The sequence below is a fragment of the Anopheles moucheti genome, chromosome 2 (genome assembly GCF_943734755.1).
Source record: "Anopheles moucheti chromosome 2, idAnoMoucSN_F20_07, whole genome shotgun sequence".
In the NCBI taxonomy this organism is placed as follows: Eukaryota; Metazoa; Arthropoda; class Insecta; order Diptera; family Culicidae; genus Anopheles; species Anopheles moucheti.
In genome coordinates this window covers 94116215-94136313 of record NC_069140.1, presented here as the reverse complement: position 1 = coordinate 94136313, position 20099 = coordinate 94116215, and positions in this window count along the sequence as shown.

Here is a 20099-nt window from a genome sequence, read left to right as displayed (position 1 = left end):
AAACGCACCAAAAATGACCTGTTTGTCAAGCTTATGATACCAGGAGAGCATCCAACGCAGGAGGATGCTTCTTCCGTGTTTTTCGAGGCAGTAAACGTGCCAAAAATGACCAGTTTTTCAAGCTCCTGATACCAGGAGAGCATCCAACGCAGGAGGATGCTTTTTCCGTATCAATCGAGGCAGAAAACGAGCCAAAAATGACCAGTTTATCAAGCTCCTGATACCAGGAGAGCATCCAACGGAGGAGGATGCTTTTTCCGTGTCATGGGAGCCAGAAAACGCGCCAAAAATGACCAGTTTTTCAAGCTCCTGATACCAGGAGAGCATCCAACGCAGGAGGATGCTTTTTCCGTGTTTTTCGAGGCAGAAAACGAGCCAAAAATGACCTGTTTTTCAAGCTCCTGATACCAGGAGAGCATCCAACGCAGGAGGATGCTTTTTCCGTGTCAATCGAGGCCGAAAACGCGTCAAAAATGACCAGTTTTTGAAGCTCCTGATACCAGGAGAGCATCCAACGCAGGAGGATGCTTTTTCCGTGTTTTTCGAGGCAGAAAACGAGCCAAAAATGACCTGTTTGTCAAGCTTATGATACCAGGAGAGCATCCAACGCAGGAGGATGCTTCTTCCGTGTTTTTCGAGGCAGTAAACGCGCCAGAAATGACCAATTTTTCAAGCTCCTGATACCAGGAGAGCATCCAACGCAGGAGGATGCTTTTTCCGTATCAATCGAGGCAGAAAACGCGCCAAAAATGACCAGGTTTTCAAGCTCCTGATACCAGGAGAGCATCCAACGCAGGAGGATGCTTTTTCCGTGTCATGGGAGCCAGAAAACGAGCCAAAAATGACCAGTTTTTCAAGCTCCTGATACCAGGAGAGCATCCAACGCAGGAGGATGCTTTTTCCGTGTTTTTCGAGGCAGAAAACGAGCCAAAAATGACCTGTTTTTCAAGCTCCTGATACCAGCAGAGCATCCAACGCAGGAGGATGCTTTTTCCGTGTCAATCGAGGCAGAAAACGCGTCAAAAATGACCAGTTTTTCAAGCTCCTGATACCAGGAGAGCATCCAACGCAGGAGGATGCTTTTTCCGTGTTTTTCGAGGCAGAAAACGCGCCAAAAATGACCAGTTTTTCAAGCTCCTGATACCAGGAGAGCATCCAACGCAGGAGGATGCTTCTTCCGTGTTTTTCGAGGCAGAAAACGCGTCAAAAATGACCAGTTTTTCAAGCTCATGATACCAGGAGAGCATCCAACGCAGAAGGATGCTTCTTCCGTGTTTTTCGAGGCAGAAAACGCGCCAAAAATGACCAGTTTTTCAAGCTCCTGATACCAGGAGAGCATCCAACGCAGGAGGATGCTTTTTCCGTGTCAATCGAGCCAGAAAACGCGCCAAAAATGGCCAGTTTTTCAAGCTCCTGATACCAGGAGAGCATCCAACGCAGAAGGATGCTTTTTCCGTGTTTTTCGAGGCAGAAAACGCGCCAAAAATGACCAGTTTTTCAAGCTCCTGATACCAGGAGAGCATCCAACGCAGGAGGATGCTTTTTCTGTGTTTTTCGAGCCAGAAAACGCGCCAAAAATGACCAGTTTTTCAAGCTCCTGATACCAGGAGAGCATCCAACGCAGGAGGATGCTTTTTCCGTGTTTTTCGAGGCAGAAAACGCGCCAAAAATGACCAGTTTTTCAAGCTCCTGATACCAGGAGAGCATCCAACGCAGGAGGATGCTTTTTCCGTGTTTTTCGAGGCAGAAAACGCGCCAAAAATGACCAGTTTTTCAAGCTCCTGATACCAGGAGAGCATCCAACGCAGGAGGATGCTTTTTCCGTGTTTTTCGAAGCAGAAAACGCACCAAAAATGACCAGTTTTTCAAGCTCCTGATACCATCAGAGCATCCAACGCAGGAGGATGCTTTTTCCGTGTTTTTTGAGGCAGAACACGCGCCAAAAATGACCAGTTTTTCAAGCTCCTGATACCAGGAGAGCATCCAACGCAGGAGGATGCTTTTTCCGTGTTTTTCGAAGCAGAAAACGCACCAAAAATGACCAGTTTTTCAAGCTCCTGATACCAGAAGAGCATCCAACGCAGGAGGATGCTTTTTCCGTGCTTTTCGAGGCAGAAAACACGCCAAAAATGACCAGTTCTTCAAGCTCCTGATACCAGGAGAGCATCCAACGCAGGAGGATGCTTTTTCCGTGTTTTTCAGGGCAGAAAACGCGCCAAAAATGACCAGTCTTTCAAGCTCCTGATACCAGGAGAGCATCCAACGCAGGAGGATACTTTTTCCGTGTCAATCGAGGCAGAAAACGCGCCAAAAATGACCAGTTTTTCAAGCTCGTGATAGCAGGAGAGCATCCAACGCAGGAGGATGCTTTTTCCGTGTCAATCGAGCCAGATAACGCGCCAAAAATGACCAGTTTTTCAAGCTCCTGATACCAGGAGAGCATCCAACGCAGGAGGAATCCGTTTCAATCGAGGCAGAAAACGCGTCAAAACTGACCAATTTTTCAAGCTCATGATACCAGGAGAGCATCCAACGCAGGAGGATGCTTTTTCCGTGTTTTTCGAGGCAGAAAACGCGCCAAAAATGACCAGTTTTTCAAGTTCCTGATACCAGGAGAGCATCCAACGCAGGAGCAGCGGCGGATCAAACGGTAGGCGGAGTAGGCGGTCGCCTAGGGCCTCGCCGTGTTGGGGGCCCCAATAAATTTGTGCCGATTGTGCGATTTTTGAAAATTTTAAAACAAAGTTAAATTATAGCAAAAAAAAAATTATTTACAAGGTAGAAAATTGATCAAAAATATCTTCCTTGGTTATATAAAACATTTTTTTCTATTTGATAAATTAAATGCAGAGAAGAATATCGACTTTGTGACTTTAAAGTATAAACGAAATTGCACCAGGACCAGGACACTAATTTTCCCGTTGGTCGAGAAAAATTTCTTCTAAAACTACCTGTTTCCGAATGTATAATACCAGGAGAGCATCCACGGAAGAGGTAGCACCTAGTACAGCAATTTTGGTCGAAAACCGCCGAAAGGTATGCAATGTTTAAACATCAACTTTCCCGTTGGTCGTGAAAAATTTCTTCGAAAACTACCAGTTTCCGAATTTAAAGTACCAGGAGAGCATGCACGGAAGAGGTAGCTCTTGGTACTGCGCCGTAAGGTATGCAATGTTTATACACTAACTTTGCAACCAACTTGCAATGCAATGCGCCGTAAGGTATGCAATGTTTATACACTAACCTTGCAACCAACTTGCAATGCAAGTTTGGTGCATGCAAGAAACTTGCAGCAAGATGGCGTCCAACTTCGTACTTGCATGCAAGCTTGCATGCAAGTTTGCATCCAAGAATTTGCTTGCAAGAACTTGCATGCAAGTACGAAGTTGGGCGCCATCTTGCGCGCCATCTTGCTGCAAGTTTCTTGCTTGCACCAAACTTGCATTGCAAGTTGGTTGCAAGGTTAGTGTATAAACATTGCATACCTTACGGCGCATTGCGTTGCAAGTTGGTTGCAAAGTTAGTGTATAAACATTGCATACCTTACGGCGCAGTACCAGGAGCTACCTCTTCCGTGCATGCTCTCCTGGTACTTTAAATTCGGAAACTGGTAGTTTTCGAAGAAATTTTTCACGACCAACGGGAAAGTTGATGTTTAAACATTGCATAACTTTCGGCGGTTTTCGAGCAAAATTGCTGCACTAGGTGCTACCTCTTCCGTGGATGCTCTCCTGGTATCGGCAATCTGAAAACAGCTGGTTTTGTATGGAATTTCGTACCAGCTAATGGCGATCCAAGTAGTGGCGTTATCGTTCTCCTTAGCGCATACAAACGTTGATATATAGAGACTAGCTTACTAGGCCCGTTTACAGGGCTACGCAACAGAACTCTGAGATGTACGCAAGGGAGCTTTCTTTCCGAGACTTTGCTGGTGTTGTTACATCATGTTTGAAGTACACCACCCTAACACCGATAATGCCGTAGCAAAATTATGGGCCCCCCTTGAAAAATTCCGCCCTGGGCCTCCAAGGGGATTGATCCTCCACTGCGCAGAAGGATGCTTTTTCCGTGTCAATAGAGCCAGAAAACGCGTCAAAAATGACCAGGTTTTCAAGCTCGTGATAGCAGGAGAGCATCCAACGCAGGAGGATGCTTTTTCCGTGTCAATCGAGCCAGAAAACGCGCCAAAAATGACCAGTTTTTCAAGCTCCTGATACCAGGAGAGCATCCAACGCAGGAGGATGCTTTTTCCGTGTTTTTCGAGGCAGAAAACGCGCCAAAAATGACCAGTTTTTCAAGCTCCTGATACCAGGAGAGCATTCAACGCAGGAGGATGCTTCTTCCGTGTTTTTCGAGGCAGAAAACGCGTCAAAAATGACCAGTTTTTCAAGCTCATGATACCAGGAGAGCATCCAACGCAGAAGGATGCTTCTTCCGTGTTTTTCGAGGCAGAAAACGCGCCAAAAATGACCAGTTTTTCAAGCTCCTGATACCAGGAGAGCATCCAACGCAGGAGGATGCTTTTTCCGTGTCAATCGAGCCAGAAAACGCGCCAAAAATGGCCAGTTTTTCAAGCTCCTGATACCAGGAGAGCATCCAACGCAGAAGGATGCTTTTTCCGTGTTTTTCGAGGCAGAAAACGCGCCAAAAATGACCAGTTTTTCAAGCTCCTGATACCAGGAGAGCATCCAACGCAGGAGGATGCTTTTTCCGTGTTTTTCGAGCCAGAAAACGCGCCAAAAATGACCAGTTTTTCAAGCTCCTGATACCAGGAGAGCATCCAACGCAGGAGGATGCTTTTTCCGTGTTTTTCGAGGCAGAAAACGCGCCAAAAATGACCAGTTTTTCAAGCTCCTGATACCAGGAGAGCATCCAACGCAGGAGGATGCTTTTTCCGTGTTTTTCGAGGCAGAAAACGCGCCAAAAATGACCAGTTTTTCAAGCTCCTGATACCAGGAGAGCATCCAACGCAGGAGGATGCTTTTTCCGTGTTTTTCGAAGCAGAAAACGCACCAAAAATGACCAGTTTGTCAAGCTCCTGATACCATCAGAGCATCCAACGCAGGAGGATGCTTTTTCCGTGTTTTTTGAGGCAGAACACGCGCCAAAAATGACCAGTTTTTCAAGCTCCTGATACCAGGAGAGCATCCAACGCAGGAGGATGCTTTTTCCGTGTTTTTCGAGGTAGAAAACGCACCAAAAATGACCAGTTTTTCAAGCTCCTGATACCAGGAGAGCATCCAACGCAGGAGGATGCTTTTTCCGTGCTTTTCGAGGCAGAAAACGCGCCAAAAATGACCAGTTCTTCAAGCTCCTGATACCAGGAGAGCATCCAACGCAGGAGGATGCTTTTTCCGTGTTTTTCAGGGCAGAAAACGCGCCAAAAATGACCAGTCTTTCAAGCTCCTGATACCAGGAGAGCATCCAACGCAGGAGGATACTTTTTCCGTGTCAATCGAGGCAGAAAACGCGCCAAAACTGACCAGTTTTTCAAGCTCGTGATAGCAGGAGAGCATCCAACGCAGGAGGATGCTTTTTCCGTGTCAATCGAGCCAGATAACGCGCCAAAAATGACCAGTTTTTCAAGCTCCTGATACCAGGAGAGCATCCAACGCAGGAGGAATCCGTTTCAATCGAGGCAGAAAACGCGTCAAAACTGACCAATTTTTCAAGCTCATGATACCAGGAGAGCATCCAACGCAGGAGGATGCTTTTTCCGTGTTTTTCGAGGCAGAAAACGCGCCAAAAATGACCAGTTTTTCAAGTTCCTGATACCAGGAGAGCATCCAACGCAGGAGCAGCGGCGGATCAAACGGTAGGCGGAGTAGGCGGTCGCCTAGGGCCTCGCCGTGTTGGGGGCCCCAATAAATTTGTGCCGATTGTGCGATTTTTGAAAATTTTAAAACAAAGTTAAATTATAGCAAAAAAAAAATTATTTACAAGGTAGAAAATTGATCAAAAATATCTTCCTTGGTTATATAAAACATTTTTTTCTATTTGATAAATTAAATGCAGAGAAGAATATCGACTTTGTGACTTTAAAGTATAAACGAAATTGCACCAGGACCAGGACACTAATTTTCCCGTTGGTCGAGAAAAATTTCTTCTAAAACTACCTGTTTCCGAATGTATAATACCAGGAGAGCATCCACGGAAGAGGTAGCACCTAGTACAGCAATTTTGGTCGAAAACCGCCGAAAGGTATGCAATGTTTAAACATCAACTTTCCCGTTGGTCGTGAAAAATTTCTTCTAAAACTACCAGTTTCCGAATTTAAAGTACCAGGAGAGCATGCACGGAAGAGGTAGCTCCTGGTACTGCGCCGTAAGGTATGCAATGTTTATACACTAACTTTGCAACCAACTTGCAATGCAATGCGCCGTAAGGTATGCAATGTTTATACACTAACCTTGCAACCAACTTGCAATGCAAGTTTGGTGCATGCAAGAAACTTGCAGCAAGATGGCGTCCAACTTCGTACTTGCATGCAAGCTTGCATGCAAGTTTGCATCCAAGAATTTGCTTGCAAGAACTTGCATGCAAGTACGAAGTTGGGCGCCATCTTGCGCGCCATCTTGCTGCAAGTTTCTTGCTTGCACCAAACTTGCATTGCAAGTTGGTTGCAAGGTTAGTGTATAAACATTGCATACCTTACGGCGCATTGCGTTGCAAGTTGGTTGCAAAGTTAGTGTATAAACATTGCATACCTTACGGCGCAGTACCAGGAGCTACCTCTTCCGTGCATGCTCTCCTGGTACTTTAAATTCGGAAACTGGTAGTTTTCGAAGAAATTTTTCACGACCAACGGGAAAGTTGATGTTTAAACATTGCATAACTTTCGGCGGCTTTCGAGCAAAATTGCTGTACTAGGTGCTACCTCTTCCGTGGATGCTCTCCTGGCATCGGCAATCTGAAAACAGCTGGTTTTGTATGGAATTTCGTACCAGCTAATGGCGATCCAAGTAGTGGCGTTATCGTTCTCCTTAGCGCATACAAACGTTGATATATAGAGACTAGCTTACTAGGCCCGTTTACAGGGCTACGCAACAGAACTCTGAGATGTACGCAAGGGAGCTTTCTTTCCGAGACTTTGCTGGTGTTGTTACATCATGTTTGAAGTACATCTCCCTAACACCGATAATGCCGTAGCAAAATTATGGGCCCCCCTTGAAAAATTCCGCCCTGGGCCTCCAAGGGGATTGATCCTCCACTGCGCAGGAGGATGCTTTTTCCGTGTCAATAGAGCCAGAAAACGCGTCAAAAATGACCAGGTTTTCAAGCTCGTGATAGCAGGAGAGCATCCAACGCAGGAGGATGCTTTTTCCGTGTCAATCGAGCCAGAAAACGCGCCAAAAATGACCAGTTTTTCAAGCTCCTCATACCAGGAGGGCATCCAACGCAGGAGGATGCTTTTTCCGTGTTTTTCGAGGCAGAAAACGCGCCAAACATGACCAGTTTTTCAAGCTCCTGATACCAGGAGAGCATTCAACGCAGGAGGATGCTTTGCCGTGTTTTTCGAGGCAGAAAACTCGCCAAACATGACCAGATTTTCAAGCTCCTGATACCAGCAGAGCATCCAACGCAGGAGGATGCTTTTCCGTGTTTTTCGAGGCAGAAAACTCGCCAAACATGACCAGTTTTTCAAGCTCCTGATACCAGGAGAGCATCCAACGCAGAAGGATGCTTTTTCCGTGTTTTTCGAGGCAGAAAACGCGCCAAACATGACCAGTTTTTCAAGCTCCTGATACCAGGAGAGCATCTAACGCAGGAGGATGCTTTTCCGTGTTTTTCGAGGCAGAAAACGCGCCAAAAATGACCAGTTTTTCAAGCTCTTGATACCAGGAGAGCATCCAAAGCAGAAGGATGCTTTTTCCGTGTTTTTCGAAGCAGAAAACGCGTCAAAAATGACCAGTTTTTCAAGCTCCTGATACAGTGGAGGATCAATCCCCTTGGAGGCCCAGGGCGGAATTATAGTTGGGGCCTCTAATTTTAAAAACGATGCAGGAGGGAAGGGGAACATTGAGGGGACTTGGAATGAGACAAGACGAAAAGCGCAGTAAGAAAGGGCCTACTCCGCCTACCGTTTGATCCACCCCTGGGCCACCTCTAATCATCTTCTTCAAATGGTCCGCCAGGGCCATCACCATCTTCGAATACAATAACGGAACCGGCTATATCACCACCAACACCAGTTACCACTGTATCTGTACTCTTCTAAATGGAGCTATAATCATACATGCGCCAATTTCGAGAAGCAGCACGTGGTGGAATTTACAACTACAGCATCCAAGGAGCACTTTGCCATCGAATTGGTTCGCTCGCAGTGCTTCCGTGATATTCGCCATGCAACACTCAGTTGCAGCGGATACATGAGGGCACAGTATCAAAATTCAATGATCATTGTTTGTGATTTTGGGCACACCAGATCTGTTCATCACCGTGACTTGTAATCCGAGTCTTGCAGCGGCCGATCAAACGGTAGGCGGAGTAGGCGGTCGCCTAGGGCCTCGCCGTGTTGGGGGCCCCAAACAACTTGTGCCGATTGTGCGATTTTTGGAAATTTAGCAGCAGAGTTAATTTATAGCATAAAATCTAATTAAACAGGTAGAAAATTGGTTATCCTTAATTAGATAATTTTTTTTTATTTTATTAGCTATATCGGCCCGGTTACACGGCTACGCAAGAGAAGTATGCAGTGTATTCAAACTCCTTCTTCTTTATCGGCACGACATCTTTAGGATGTTTAAGCCTACCATTTCTATTTTTATTTTTACTTTATTTACCCGTAGGATAGTCAGTGCTGGGTACGGAGGTTTGGTGGTCCAAATGAAATTTTTCCGTGGTCCTATCTTGTACAGACCGACTGCGCTACCAATACACCATCTGGCCGCCCCGTGAACCCCTATATGCCCTTTTACTTCAACCTATTCATGTATTCTATTTCATGAACGGGATTTTTACATCTGTTCGTAAATGATCCTACCGTTAGATGCTAGAATAGAAACCATGCTTATTTTCACTTCCGCAATATTCGCAAGCTATTGCCATTGCGATACTCGTGGTGTGGTATTGTTTTCTCTCCCCGATTGAACGGTGAAAATGTCCAGCCTACGTGTTTCGAAACAGTATTGTGGTGGAGTATTGTGTTTAGTATTTCGATTGTCACAACCGACACAATCTGTCAGTGTACTTCGAAATAGCTAGCATTGATAGCATGAAACGGAAAGCATCCTACATCTCGCTCAAACTTTCCGTCGGCTGGTACGAAATTCCATACAAAACCGATGTTTGTATTTTTCCGATTGTATGTTTGTATGTTCCTGTTTTTCCGATTTCCGATACCAGGAAAGCATCCACGGAACAGGTAGCACCTTGTACAGCAATTTTGGTCGAAAACCGCCGAAAAGTATGCAATATTTAACCACTAACTTTCCCGTGGGTAGAGTAAAATTTTGCAGCAATTTTGCTTAAAAACCGCCGAAAGTTATGCAATGTTTACACACTAACTTTCCCGTTGGTCGTGAAAAATTTCTTCGAAAACTACCAGTTTTTGAATGTATAATACCAGGAGAGCATCCACGGAAGAGGTAGCTCCTGGTACTGCGCCGTAAGGTATGCAATTTTTATACACTAACTTTGCAACCAACTTTCCGCCGTAAGGTATGCAATGTTTATACACAAATTTTCATACAAACCAGCTGTTTTCAGATTTCCGATACCAGGAGAGCATGTTGTTCAAGAGGTAACATCTTCCATCCCCCTCCCCCCTTCCCCCATCAAGATGGTGATCAAAATGGCGGCCAAGATGGCGGACAAGATGGCGGCCAAGATGGCGGCCAAGATGGCGGCCAAGATGACGGACACAAGATGGCGGACAAGATGACGGACAATATGGCGGCCAAGATGGCGGACAAGATGGCAGCCAAGATGGCGGACACAAGATGGCGGCCAAGATGGCGGCCAAAATGGCGGACAAGATGGTGGACAAGATGGCGGACAAGATGGCGGTCAAGATGGCGGCCAAGATGGCGGACAATATGGCGGACACAAGATGGCGGCCAAGATGGCGGACAATATGGCGGCCAAGATGGCGGACAAGATGGCGGCCAAGATGGCGGACACAAGATGGCGGACAAGATGGCGGACAAGATGGCGGACACAAGATGGCGGACAAGATGGCGGACACAAGATGGCGGACAATATGGCGGCCAAGATGGCGGACACAAGATGGTGGCCAAGATGGCGGACAATATGGCGGTCAAGATGGCGGACAAGATGGCGGCCAAGATGGCGGACAATATGGCGGACACAAGATGGCGGCCAAGATGGCGGACAATATGGCGGCCAAGATGGCGGACAATATGGCGGCCAAGATGGCGGACAAGATGGCGGACAAGATGGCGGGCACAAGATGGCGGACAAGATGGCGGACAAGATGGCGGACACAAGATGGCGGATAAGATGGCGGACAAGATGGCGGGCACAAGATGGCGGCCAAGATGGCGGACAATATGGCGGACAAGATGGCGGACCATATGGCGGTCAAGATGGCGGACAAGATGGCGGCCAAGATGGCGGACAATATGGCGGACACAAGATGGCGGCCAAGATGGCGGACAATATGGCGGCCAAGATGGCGGACAATATGGCGGCCAAGATGGCGGACAAGATGGCGGACAAGATGGCGGACAAGATGGCGGACAAGATGGCGGACAAGATGGCGGCCAAGATGGCGGACAATATGGCGGACACAAGATGGCGGCCAAGATGGCGGACAATATGGCGGCCAAGATGGCGGACAATATGGCGGCCAAGATGGCGGACAAGATGGCGGCCAAAATGGCGGACAATATGGCGGCCAAGATGGCGGACAAGATGGCGGACACAAGATGGTGGCCAAGATGGCGGACAATATGGCGGTCTAGATGGCGGACAATATGGCGGACACAAGATGGCGGCCAAGATGGCGGACAATATGGCGGCCAAGATGGCGGACAATATGGCGGCCAAGATGGCGGACAAGATGGCGGACAAGATGGCGGACAAGATGGCGGACAATATGGCGGACACAAGATGGCGGACAAGATGGCGGACAAGATGGCGGACAAGATGGCGGACAAGATGGCGGCCAAGATGGCGGCCACGATGGCGGACACAAGATGGTGGACAAGATGGCGGACAAGATGGCGGACAAGATGGCGGACAAGATGGCGGACAAGATGGCGGACAAGATGGCGGACAAGATGGCGGACACAAGATGGCCACTATATGGCGGCCAAGATGGCGGACAATATGGCGGACAAGATGGCGGCCAAGATGGCGGACAATATGGCGGACAAGATGGCGGACAATATGGCGGCCAAGATGGCGGCCAAGATGGCGGCCGAGATGGCGGACACAAGATGGCGGCCAAGATGGCGGCCAAGATGGCGGACACAAGATGGCGGCCAAGATGGCGGCCAAGATGGCGGACAAGATGGCGGACACAAGATGGTGGCCAAGATGGCGGACAAGATGGCGGTCAAGATGGCGGACAATATGGCGGACAATATGGCGGACACAAGATGGCGGCCAAGATGGCGGACAATATGGCGGACACAAGATGGCGGACAAGATGGCGGACAAGATGGCGGACACAAGATGGCGGACAATATGGCGGCCAAGATGGCGGCAAAAATGGCGGACAATATGGCGGACACAAGATGGCGGACAAGATGGCGGCCAAGATGGCGGACACAAGATGGCGGCCAAGATGGCAGACAAGATGGCGGACACAATATGGCGGACAAGATGGCGGCCAAGATTGCGGACACAAGATGGCGGACAAGATGGCGGACAACATGGTGGACAAGATGGCGGAAGAGATGGCGGACCAAGATGGCGGACAAGATGGCGGACAAGATGGCGGCCAAGATGGCGGACAAGATGGCGGACAAGATGGTGGACACAAGATGGCGGCCAAGATGGCGGACAAGATGGCGGAAAATATGGCGGTCAAGATGGCGGACAAGATGGCGGCCAAGATGGCGGACAAGATGGCGGACAAGATGGCGGACAATATGGCGGACACAAGATGGCGGCCAAGATGGCGGACAAGATGGCAGCCAAGATGGCGGACAAGATGGCGGACAAGATGGCGGCCAAAATGGCGGACACAATATGGTGGACAAGATGGCGGCCAAGATGGCGGACAAGATGGCGGACAAGATGGCGGACAAGATGGCGGCCAAGATGGCGGACACAAAATGATGGACAAGATGGCGGCCAAGATGGCGGCCAAGATGGCGGCCAAGATGGCGGACACAAGATGGCGGCCAAGATGGCGGCCAAGATGGCGGACACAAGATGGCGGCCAAGATGGCGGACAAGATGGCGGACACAAGATGGTGGCCAAGATGGCGGACAATATGGCGGTCAAGATGGCGGACAAGATGGCGGCCAAGATGGCGGACAATATGGCGGCCAAGATGGCGGACAATATGGCGGACACAAGATGGCGGCCAAGATGGCGGACAATATGGCGGCCAAGATGGCGGACAAGATGGCGGACAAGATGGCGGACAAGATGGCGGACACAAGATGGCGGACAAGATGGCGGCCAAGATGGCGGCCAAGATGGCGGACACAAGATGGCGGCTAAGATGGCGGCCAAGATGGCGGACAAGATGGCGGACACAAGATGGTGGCGAAGATGGCGGACAAGATGGCGGCCAAGATGGCGGACAATATGGCGGACACAAGATGGCGGCCAAAATGGTGGACAATATGGCGGCCAAGATGGCGGACAAGATGGCGGACAAGATGGCGGACACAAGATGGCGGACAAGATGGCGGACAAGATGGCGGACAAGATGGCGACCAAGATGGCGGACAAGATGGCGGACAAGATGGCGGACAATATGGCGGACACAAGATGGCGGACAAGATGGCGGCCAAGATGGCGGACACAAGATGGCGGCCAAGATGGCGGCCAAGATGGCAGACAAGATGGCGGACACAATATGGCGGACAAGATGGCGGACAAGATGGCGGACACAAGATGGCGGACAAGATGGCGGCCAAGATGGCGGACAAGATGGCGGACACAAGATGGCGGACACAAGATGGCGGACACAAAATGGTGGACAAGATGGCGGACAAGATGGCGGACAAGATGGCGGCCAAGATGGCGGACAATATGGCGGACACAAGATGGCGGACAATATGGCGGCCAAGATGGCGGACAATATGGCGGACAAGATGGCGGCCAAGATGGCGGACAATATGGCGGACAAGATGGCGGACAATATGGCGGACAATATGGCGGACACAAGATGGCGGACAAGATGGCGGACAAGATAGCGGACAAGATAGCGGACACAAGCTGGCGGACAAGATGGCGGACAAGATGGCGGACAAGATGGCGGACAATATGGCGGCCAAGATGGCGGACAATATGGCGGACAATATGGCGGATACAAGATGGCGGACAAGATGGCGGCCAAGATGGCGGCCAAGATGGCGGACACAAGATGGCGGCCAAGATGGCGGCCAAGATGGCGGACACAAGATGGCGGCCAAGATGGCGGACAATATGGCGGTCAAGATGGCGGACAAGATGGCGGACACAAGATGGCGGACACAAGATGGCGGACACAAGATGGCGGACACAAGATGGCGGACAAGATGGCGGACACAAGATGGCGGACAAGATGGCGGACAGGATGGCGGACACAAGATGGCGGACAAGATGGCGGACAAGATGGCGGACACAAGATGGTGGACAATATGGCGGCCGAGATGGCGGACAATATGGCGGCCAAGATGGCGGCCAAGATGGCGGACAATATGGCGGACAAGATGGCGGACCAGATGGCGGCCAAGATGTCGGACAATATGGCAGACAAGATGGCGGCCAAGATGGCGGACAATATGGCGGACACAAGATGGCGGACAAGATGGCGGCCAAGATGGCGGACACAAGATGGCGGCCAAGATGGCGGCCAAGATGGCGGACAAGATGGCGGACAAGATGGCGGCCAAGATGGCGGACACAAGATGGCGGACAAGATGGCGGACACAAGATGGTGGCCAAGATGGCGGACAATATGGCGGTCAAGATGGCGGACAAGATGGCGGCCAAGATGGCGGACAATATGGCGGACACAAGATGGCGGCCAAGATGGCGGACAATATGGCGGTCAAGATGGCGGACAAGATGGCGGACACAAGATGGCGGACACAAGATGGCGGACACAAGATGGCGGACACAAGATGGCGGACAAGATGGCGGACACAAGATGGTGGACAAGATGGCGGACAGGATGGCGGACACAAGATGGCGGACAAGATGGCGGACAAGATGGCGGACACAAGATGGCGGACAATATGGCGGCCGAGATGGCGGACAATATGGCGGCCAAGATGGCGGCCAAGATGGCGGACAATATGGCGGACAAGATGGCGGAAAAGATGGCGGCCAAGATGGCGGACACAAGATGACGGCCAAGATGGCGGCCAAGATGGCGGACAAGATGGTGGCCAAGATGGCGGACAAGATGGCGGACAAGATGGCGGACAAGATGGCGGACACAAGATGGCGGCCAAGATGGCGGCCAAGATGGCGGCCAAGATGGCGGCCAAGATGGCGGACAAGATGGCTGACAAGATGGCGGCCAAGATGGCGGACGGGGTCACCGCCCACCTCCCACAGGTGACCACCCATCTCCCACGGGTCAACATCCACCTCCCACGGGTCACCACCCACCACCCACTTGTTACCACCAACCTCACACGGGTCACCACCCACCTCCCACGGGTCATCACCCACCTCCCACTGGTCACCATCCACCTCCCACGTGTCTTGTGTTCGCCATTTTGGCCGCCATCTTGGCCGCCATCTTGTCCACCATCTTGTCCGCCATCTTGTCCGCCATCTTGGCCGCCATCTTGTCCGCCATCTTGTGTCCGCCATCTTGTCCGCCATCTTGTCCGCCATCTTGTGTCCGCCATCTTGTGTCCGCCATCTTGGCCGCCATCTTGGCCGCCATCTTGTGTTCGCCATTTTGGCCGCCATCTTGGCCGCCATCTTGACCGCCATCTTGGCCGCCATCTTGGCCGCCATCTTGTCCGCCATCTTGTCCGCCATTTTGTGTCCGCCATCTTGGCCGCCATCTTGTGTCCGCCATCTTGTCCGCCATCTTGTCCGCCATCTTGGCCGCCATCTTGTCCGCCATCTTGTCCGCCATCTTGGCCGCCATCTTGTCCGCCATCTTGGCCGCCATCTTGTCCACCATTTTGTGTCCGCCATTTTTGCCGCCATCTTGTCCGCCATCTTGGCCGCCATCTTGTCCACCATTTTGTGTCCGCCATTTTGGCCGCCATCTTGTCCGCCATCTTGTCCGCCATCTTGTCCGCCATCTTTTCCGCCATTCTGTGTCCGCCATCTTGGCCGCCATTTTGTCCGCCATCTTGGCCGCCATCTTGTGTCCGCCATATTGTCCGCCATCTTGTCCGCCATCTTGTCCGCCATCTTGTCCGCCATCTTGGCCGCCATCTTGTCCGCCATCTTGTCCGTCATCTTGGCCGCCATCTTGTCCGCCATCTTGGCCGCCATCTTGGCCGCCATCTTGTCCGCCATCTTGTGTCCGCCATATTGTCCGCCATCTTGGCCGCCATATTGTCCGCCATCTTGGCCGCCATCTTGGCCGCCATCTTGTGTCTGCCATCTTGGCCGCCATCTTGTCCGCCATCTTGTGTCCGCCATCTTGGCCGCCATCTTGTCCACAATTTTGTGTCCGCCATCTTGGCCGCCATCTTGTCCGCCATCTTGTCCGCCATCTTGGCCGCCATCTTGTCCGCCATCTTGTCCGCCATTTTGGCCGCCATCTTGTCCGCCATCTTGTCCGCCATCTTGGCTGCCATCTTGTCCACCATTTTGTGTCCGCAATCTTGGCCGCCATCTTGGCCGCCATCTTGGCCGCCATCTTGTCCGCCATCTTGTGTCCGCCATCTTGTCCGCCATCTTGGCCGCCATCTTGTCCGCCATCTTGTCCGCCATCTTGCCCGCCATCTTGTCCGCCATCTTGTCCGCCATCTTGGCCACCATCTTGTCCGCCATCTTGTGTCCGCCATCTTGTGCGCCATCTTGGCCGCCATCTTGTGTCCGCCATCTTGTCCGCCATCTTGTCCGCCATCTTGGCCGCCATCTTGTGTCCGCCATCTTGTCCGCCATCTTGGCCGCCATCTTGTCCGCCATCTTGTGTCCGCCATATTGTCCGCCATCTTGTCCGCCATCTTGTCCACCATCTTGTCCGCCATCTTGTGTCCGCCATCTTGTCCGCCATCTTGTGTCCGCCATCTTGTCCGCCATCTTGGCCGCCATCTTGTCCGCCATCTTGGCCGCCATCTTGTGTCCGCCATCTTGGCCGCCATCTTGGCCGCCATCTTGTCCGCCATCTCGGCCGCCATCTTGGCCGCCATCTTGTGTCCGCCATCTTGGCCGCCATCTTGTCCGCCATCTTGTCCGCCATCTTGTCAGCCATCTTGTCCGCCATCTTGGCCGCCATCTTGTGTCCGCCATCTTGGCCGCCATCTTTTCCGCCATCTTGTGTCCGCCATTTTGGCCGCCATCTTGTCCACCATTTTGTGTCCGCAATCTAGGCCGCCATCTTGTCCGCCATCTTGGCCGCCATCTTGCCCGCCATCTTGTCCGCCATCTTGTCCGCCATCTTGGCCACCATCTTGTCCGCCATCTTGTGTCCGCCATCTTGTCCGCCATCTTGGCCGCCATCTTGTGTCCGCCATCTTGTCCGCCATCTTGTCCGCCATCTTGGCCGCCATCTTGTGTCCGCCATCTTGCCCGCCATCTTGTCCGCCATCTTGTCCGCCATCTTGGCCACCATCTTGTCCGCCATCTTGTGTCCGCCATCTTGTCCGCCATCTTGGCCGCCATCTTGTGTCCGCCATATTGTCCGCCATCTTGTCCGCCATCTTGTCCGCCATCTTGTCCGCCATCTTGTCCGCCATCTTGTGTCCGCCATCTTGTCCGCCATCTTGTGTCCGCCATCTTGTTCGCCATCTTGTGTCCGCCATCTTGTCCGCCATCTTGTCCGCCATCTTGGCCGCCATCTTGTCCGCCATCTTGGCCGCCATCTTGTGTCCGCCATCTTGTCCGCCATCTTGGCCGTCATCTTGGCCGCCATCTCGGCCGCCATCTTGGCCGCCATCTTGTGTCCGCCATCTTGGCCGCCATCTTTTCCGCCTTCTTGGCCGCCATCTTGGCCGCCATCTTGTGTCCGCCATCTTGTGTCCGCCATCTTGGCCGCCATCTTGTCCACCATTTTGTGTCCGCAATCTTGGCCGCCATCTTGGCCGCCATCTTGTGTCCGCCATCTTGGCCGCCATCTTTTCCGCCATCTTGTGTCCGCCATTTTGGCCGCCATCTTGTCCACCATTTTGTGTCCGCAATCTAGGCCGCCATCTTGTCCGCCATCTTGGCCGCCATCTTGCCCGCCATCTTGTCCGCCATCTTGTCCGCCATCTTGGCCACCATCTTGTCCGCCATCTTGTGTCCGCCATCTTGTCCGCCATCTTGGCCGCCATCGTGTGTCCGCCATATTGTCCGCCATCTTGTCCGCCATCTTGTCCGCCATCTTGTCCGCCATCTTGCCCGCCATCTTGTCCGCCATCTTGTCCGCCATCTTGGCCACCATCTTGTCCGCCATCTTGTGTCCGCCATCTTGTCCGCCATCTTGGCCGCCATCTTGTGTCCGCCATCTTGTCCGCCATCTTGGCCGCCATCTTGTGTCCGCCATCTTGTCCGCCATCTTGGCCGCCATCTTGTCCGCCATCTTGGCCACCATCTTGTCCGCCATCCTGTGTCCACCATCTTGTCCGCCATCTTGGCCGCCATCTTGGCCGCCATCTTGTGTCCGCCATCTTGTCCGCCATCTTGTCCGCCATCTTGGCCGCCATCTTGTGTCCGCCATCTTGTCCGCCATCTTGGCCGCCATCTTGGCCGCCATCTTGGCCGCCATATTGTCCGCCATCTTGGCCGCCATCTTGGCCGCCATCTTGGCCGCCATCTTGGCCGCCATCTTGTGTCTGCCATCTTGGCCGCCATCTTGTCCACCATCTTGTGTCCGCCATCTTGGCCGCCATCTTGTCCACCATTTTGTGTCCGCCATCTTGGCCGCCATCTTGTCCGCCATCTTGTCCGCCATCTTGTCCGCCATCTTGGCCGCCATCTTGTCCGCCATCTTGTCCGCCATTTTGGCCGCCATCTTGTCCGCCATCTTGTCCGCCATCTTGGCTGCCATCTTGTCCACCATTTTGTGTCCGCCATCTTGGCCGCCATCTTGGCCGCCATCTTGGCCACCATCTTGTCCGCCATCTTGTGTCCGCCATCTTGTCCGCCATCTTGGCCGCCATCTTGTCCGCCATCTTGTCCGCCATCTTGCCCGCCATCTTGTCCGCCATCTTGTCCGCCATCTTGGCCACCATCTTGTCCGCCATCTTGTGTCCGCCATCTTGTCCGCCATCTTGGCCGCCATCTTGTGTCCGCCATCTTGTCCGCCATCTTGTCCGCCATCTTGGCCGCCATCTTGTGTCCGCCATCTTGTCCGCCATCTTGGCCGCCATCTTGTCCGCCATCTTGTGTCCGCCATATTGTCCGCCATCTTGTCCGCCATCTTGTCCGCCATCTTGTCCACCATCTTGTCCGCCATCTTGTGTCCGCCATCTTGTCCGCCATCTTGTGTCCGCCATCTTGTCCGCCATCTTGGCCGCCATCTTGTCCGCCATCTTGGCCGCCATCTTGTGTCCGCCATCTTGGCCGCCATCTTGGCCGCCATCTTGTCCGCTATCTCGGCCGCCATCTTGGCCGCCATCTTGTGTCCGCCATCTTGGCCGCCATCTTGTCCGCCATCTTGGCCGCCATCTTGGCCGCCATCTTGTGTCCGCCATCTTGGCCGCCATCTTTTCCGCCATCTTGTGTCCGCCATTTTGGCCGCCATCTTGTCCACCATTTTGTGTCCGCAATCTAGGCCGCCATCTTGTCCGCCATCTTGGCCGCCATCTTGCCCGCCATCTTGTCCGCCATCTTGTCCGCCATCTTGGCCACCATCTTGTCCGCCATCTTGTGTCCGCCATCTTGTCCGCCATCTTGGCCGCCATCTTGTGTCCGCCATCTTGTCCGCCATCTTGTCCGCCATCTTGGCCGCCATCTTGTGTCCGCCATCTTGCCCGCCATCTTGTCCGCCATCTTGTCCGCCATCTTGTCCGCCATCTTGTCCGCCATCTTGTGTCCGCCATCTTGTCCGCCATCTTGGCCGCCATCTTGTGTCCGCCATATTGTCCGCCATCTTGTCCGCCATCTTGTCCGCCATCTTGTCCGCCATCTTGTCCGCCATCTTGTCCGCCATCTTGTCCGCCATCTTGTCCGCCATCTTGTCCGCCATCTTGGCCACCATCTTGTCCGCCATCTTGTGTCCGCCATCTTGGCCGCCATCTTGTCCGCCATCTTGGCCGCCATCTTGGCCGCCATCTTGTGTCCGCCATCTTGGCCGCCATCTTTTCCGCCATCTTGTGTCCGCCATTTTGGCCGCCATCTTGTCCACCATTTTGTGTCCGCAATCTAGGCCGCCATCTTGTCCGCCATCTTGGCCGCCATCTTGCCCGCCATCTTGTCCGCCATCTTGTCCGCCATCTTGGCCACCATCTTGTCCGCCATCTTGTGTCCGCCATCTTGTCCGCCATCTTGGCCGCCATCTTGTGTCCGCCATATTGTCCGCCATCTTGTCCGCCATCTTGTCCGCCATCTTGTCCGCCATCTTGCCCGCCATCTTGTCCGCCATCTTGTCCGCCATCTTTTCCGCCTTCTTGGCCGCCATCTTGGCCGCCATCTTGTGTCCGCCATCTTGTGTCCGCCATCTTGGCCGCCATCTTGTCCACCATTTTGTGTCCGCAATCTTGGCCGCCATCTTGGCCGCCATCTTGTGTCCGCCATCTTGGCCGCCATCTTTTCCGCCATCTTGTGTCCGCCATTTTGGCCGCCATCTTGTCCACCATTTTGTGTCCGCAATCTAGGCCGCCATCTTGTCCGCCATCTTGGCCGCCAT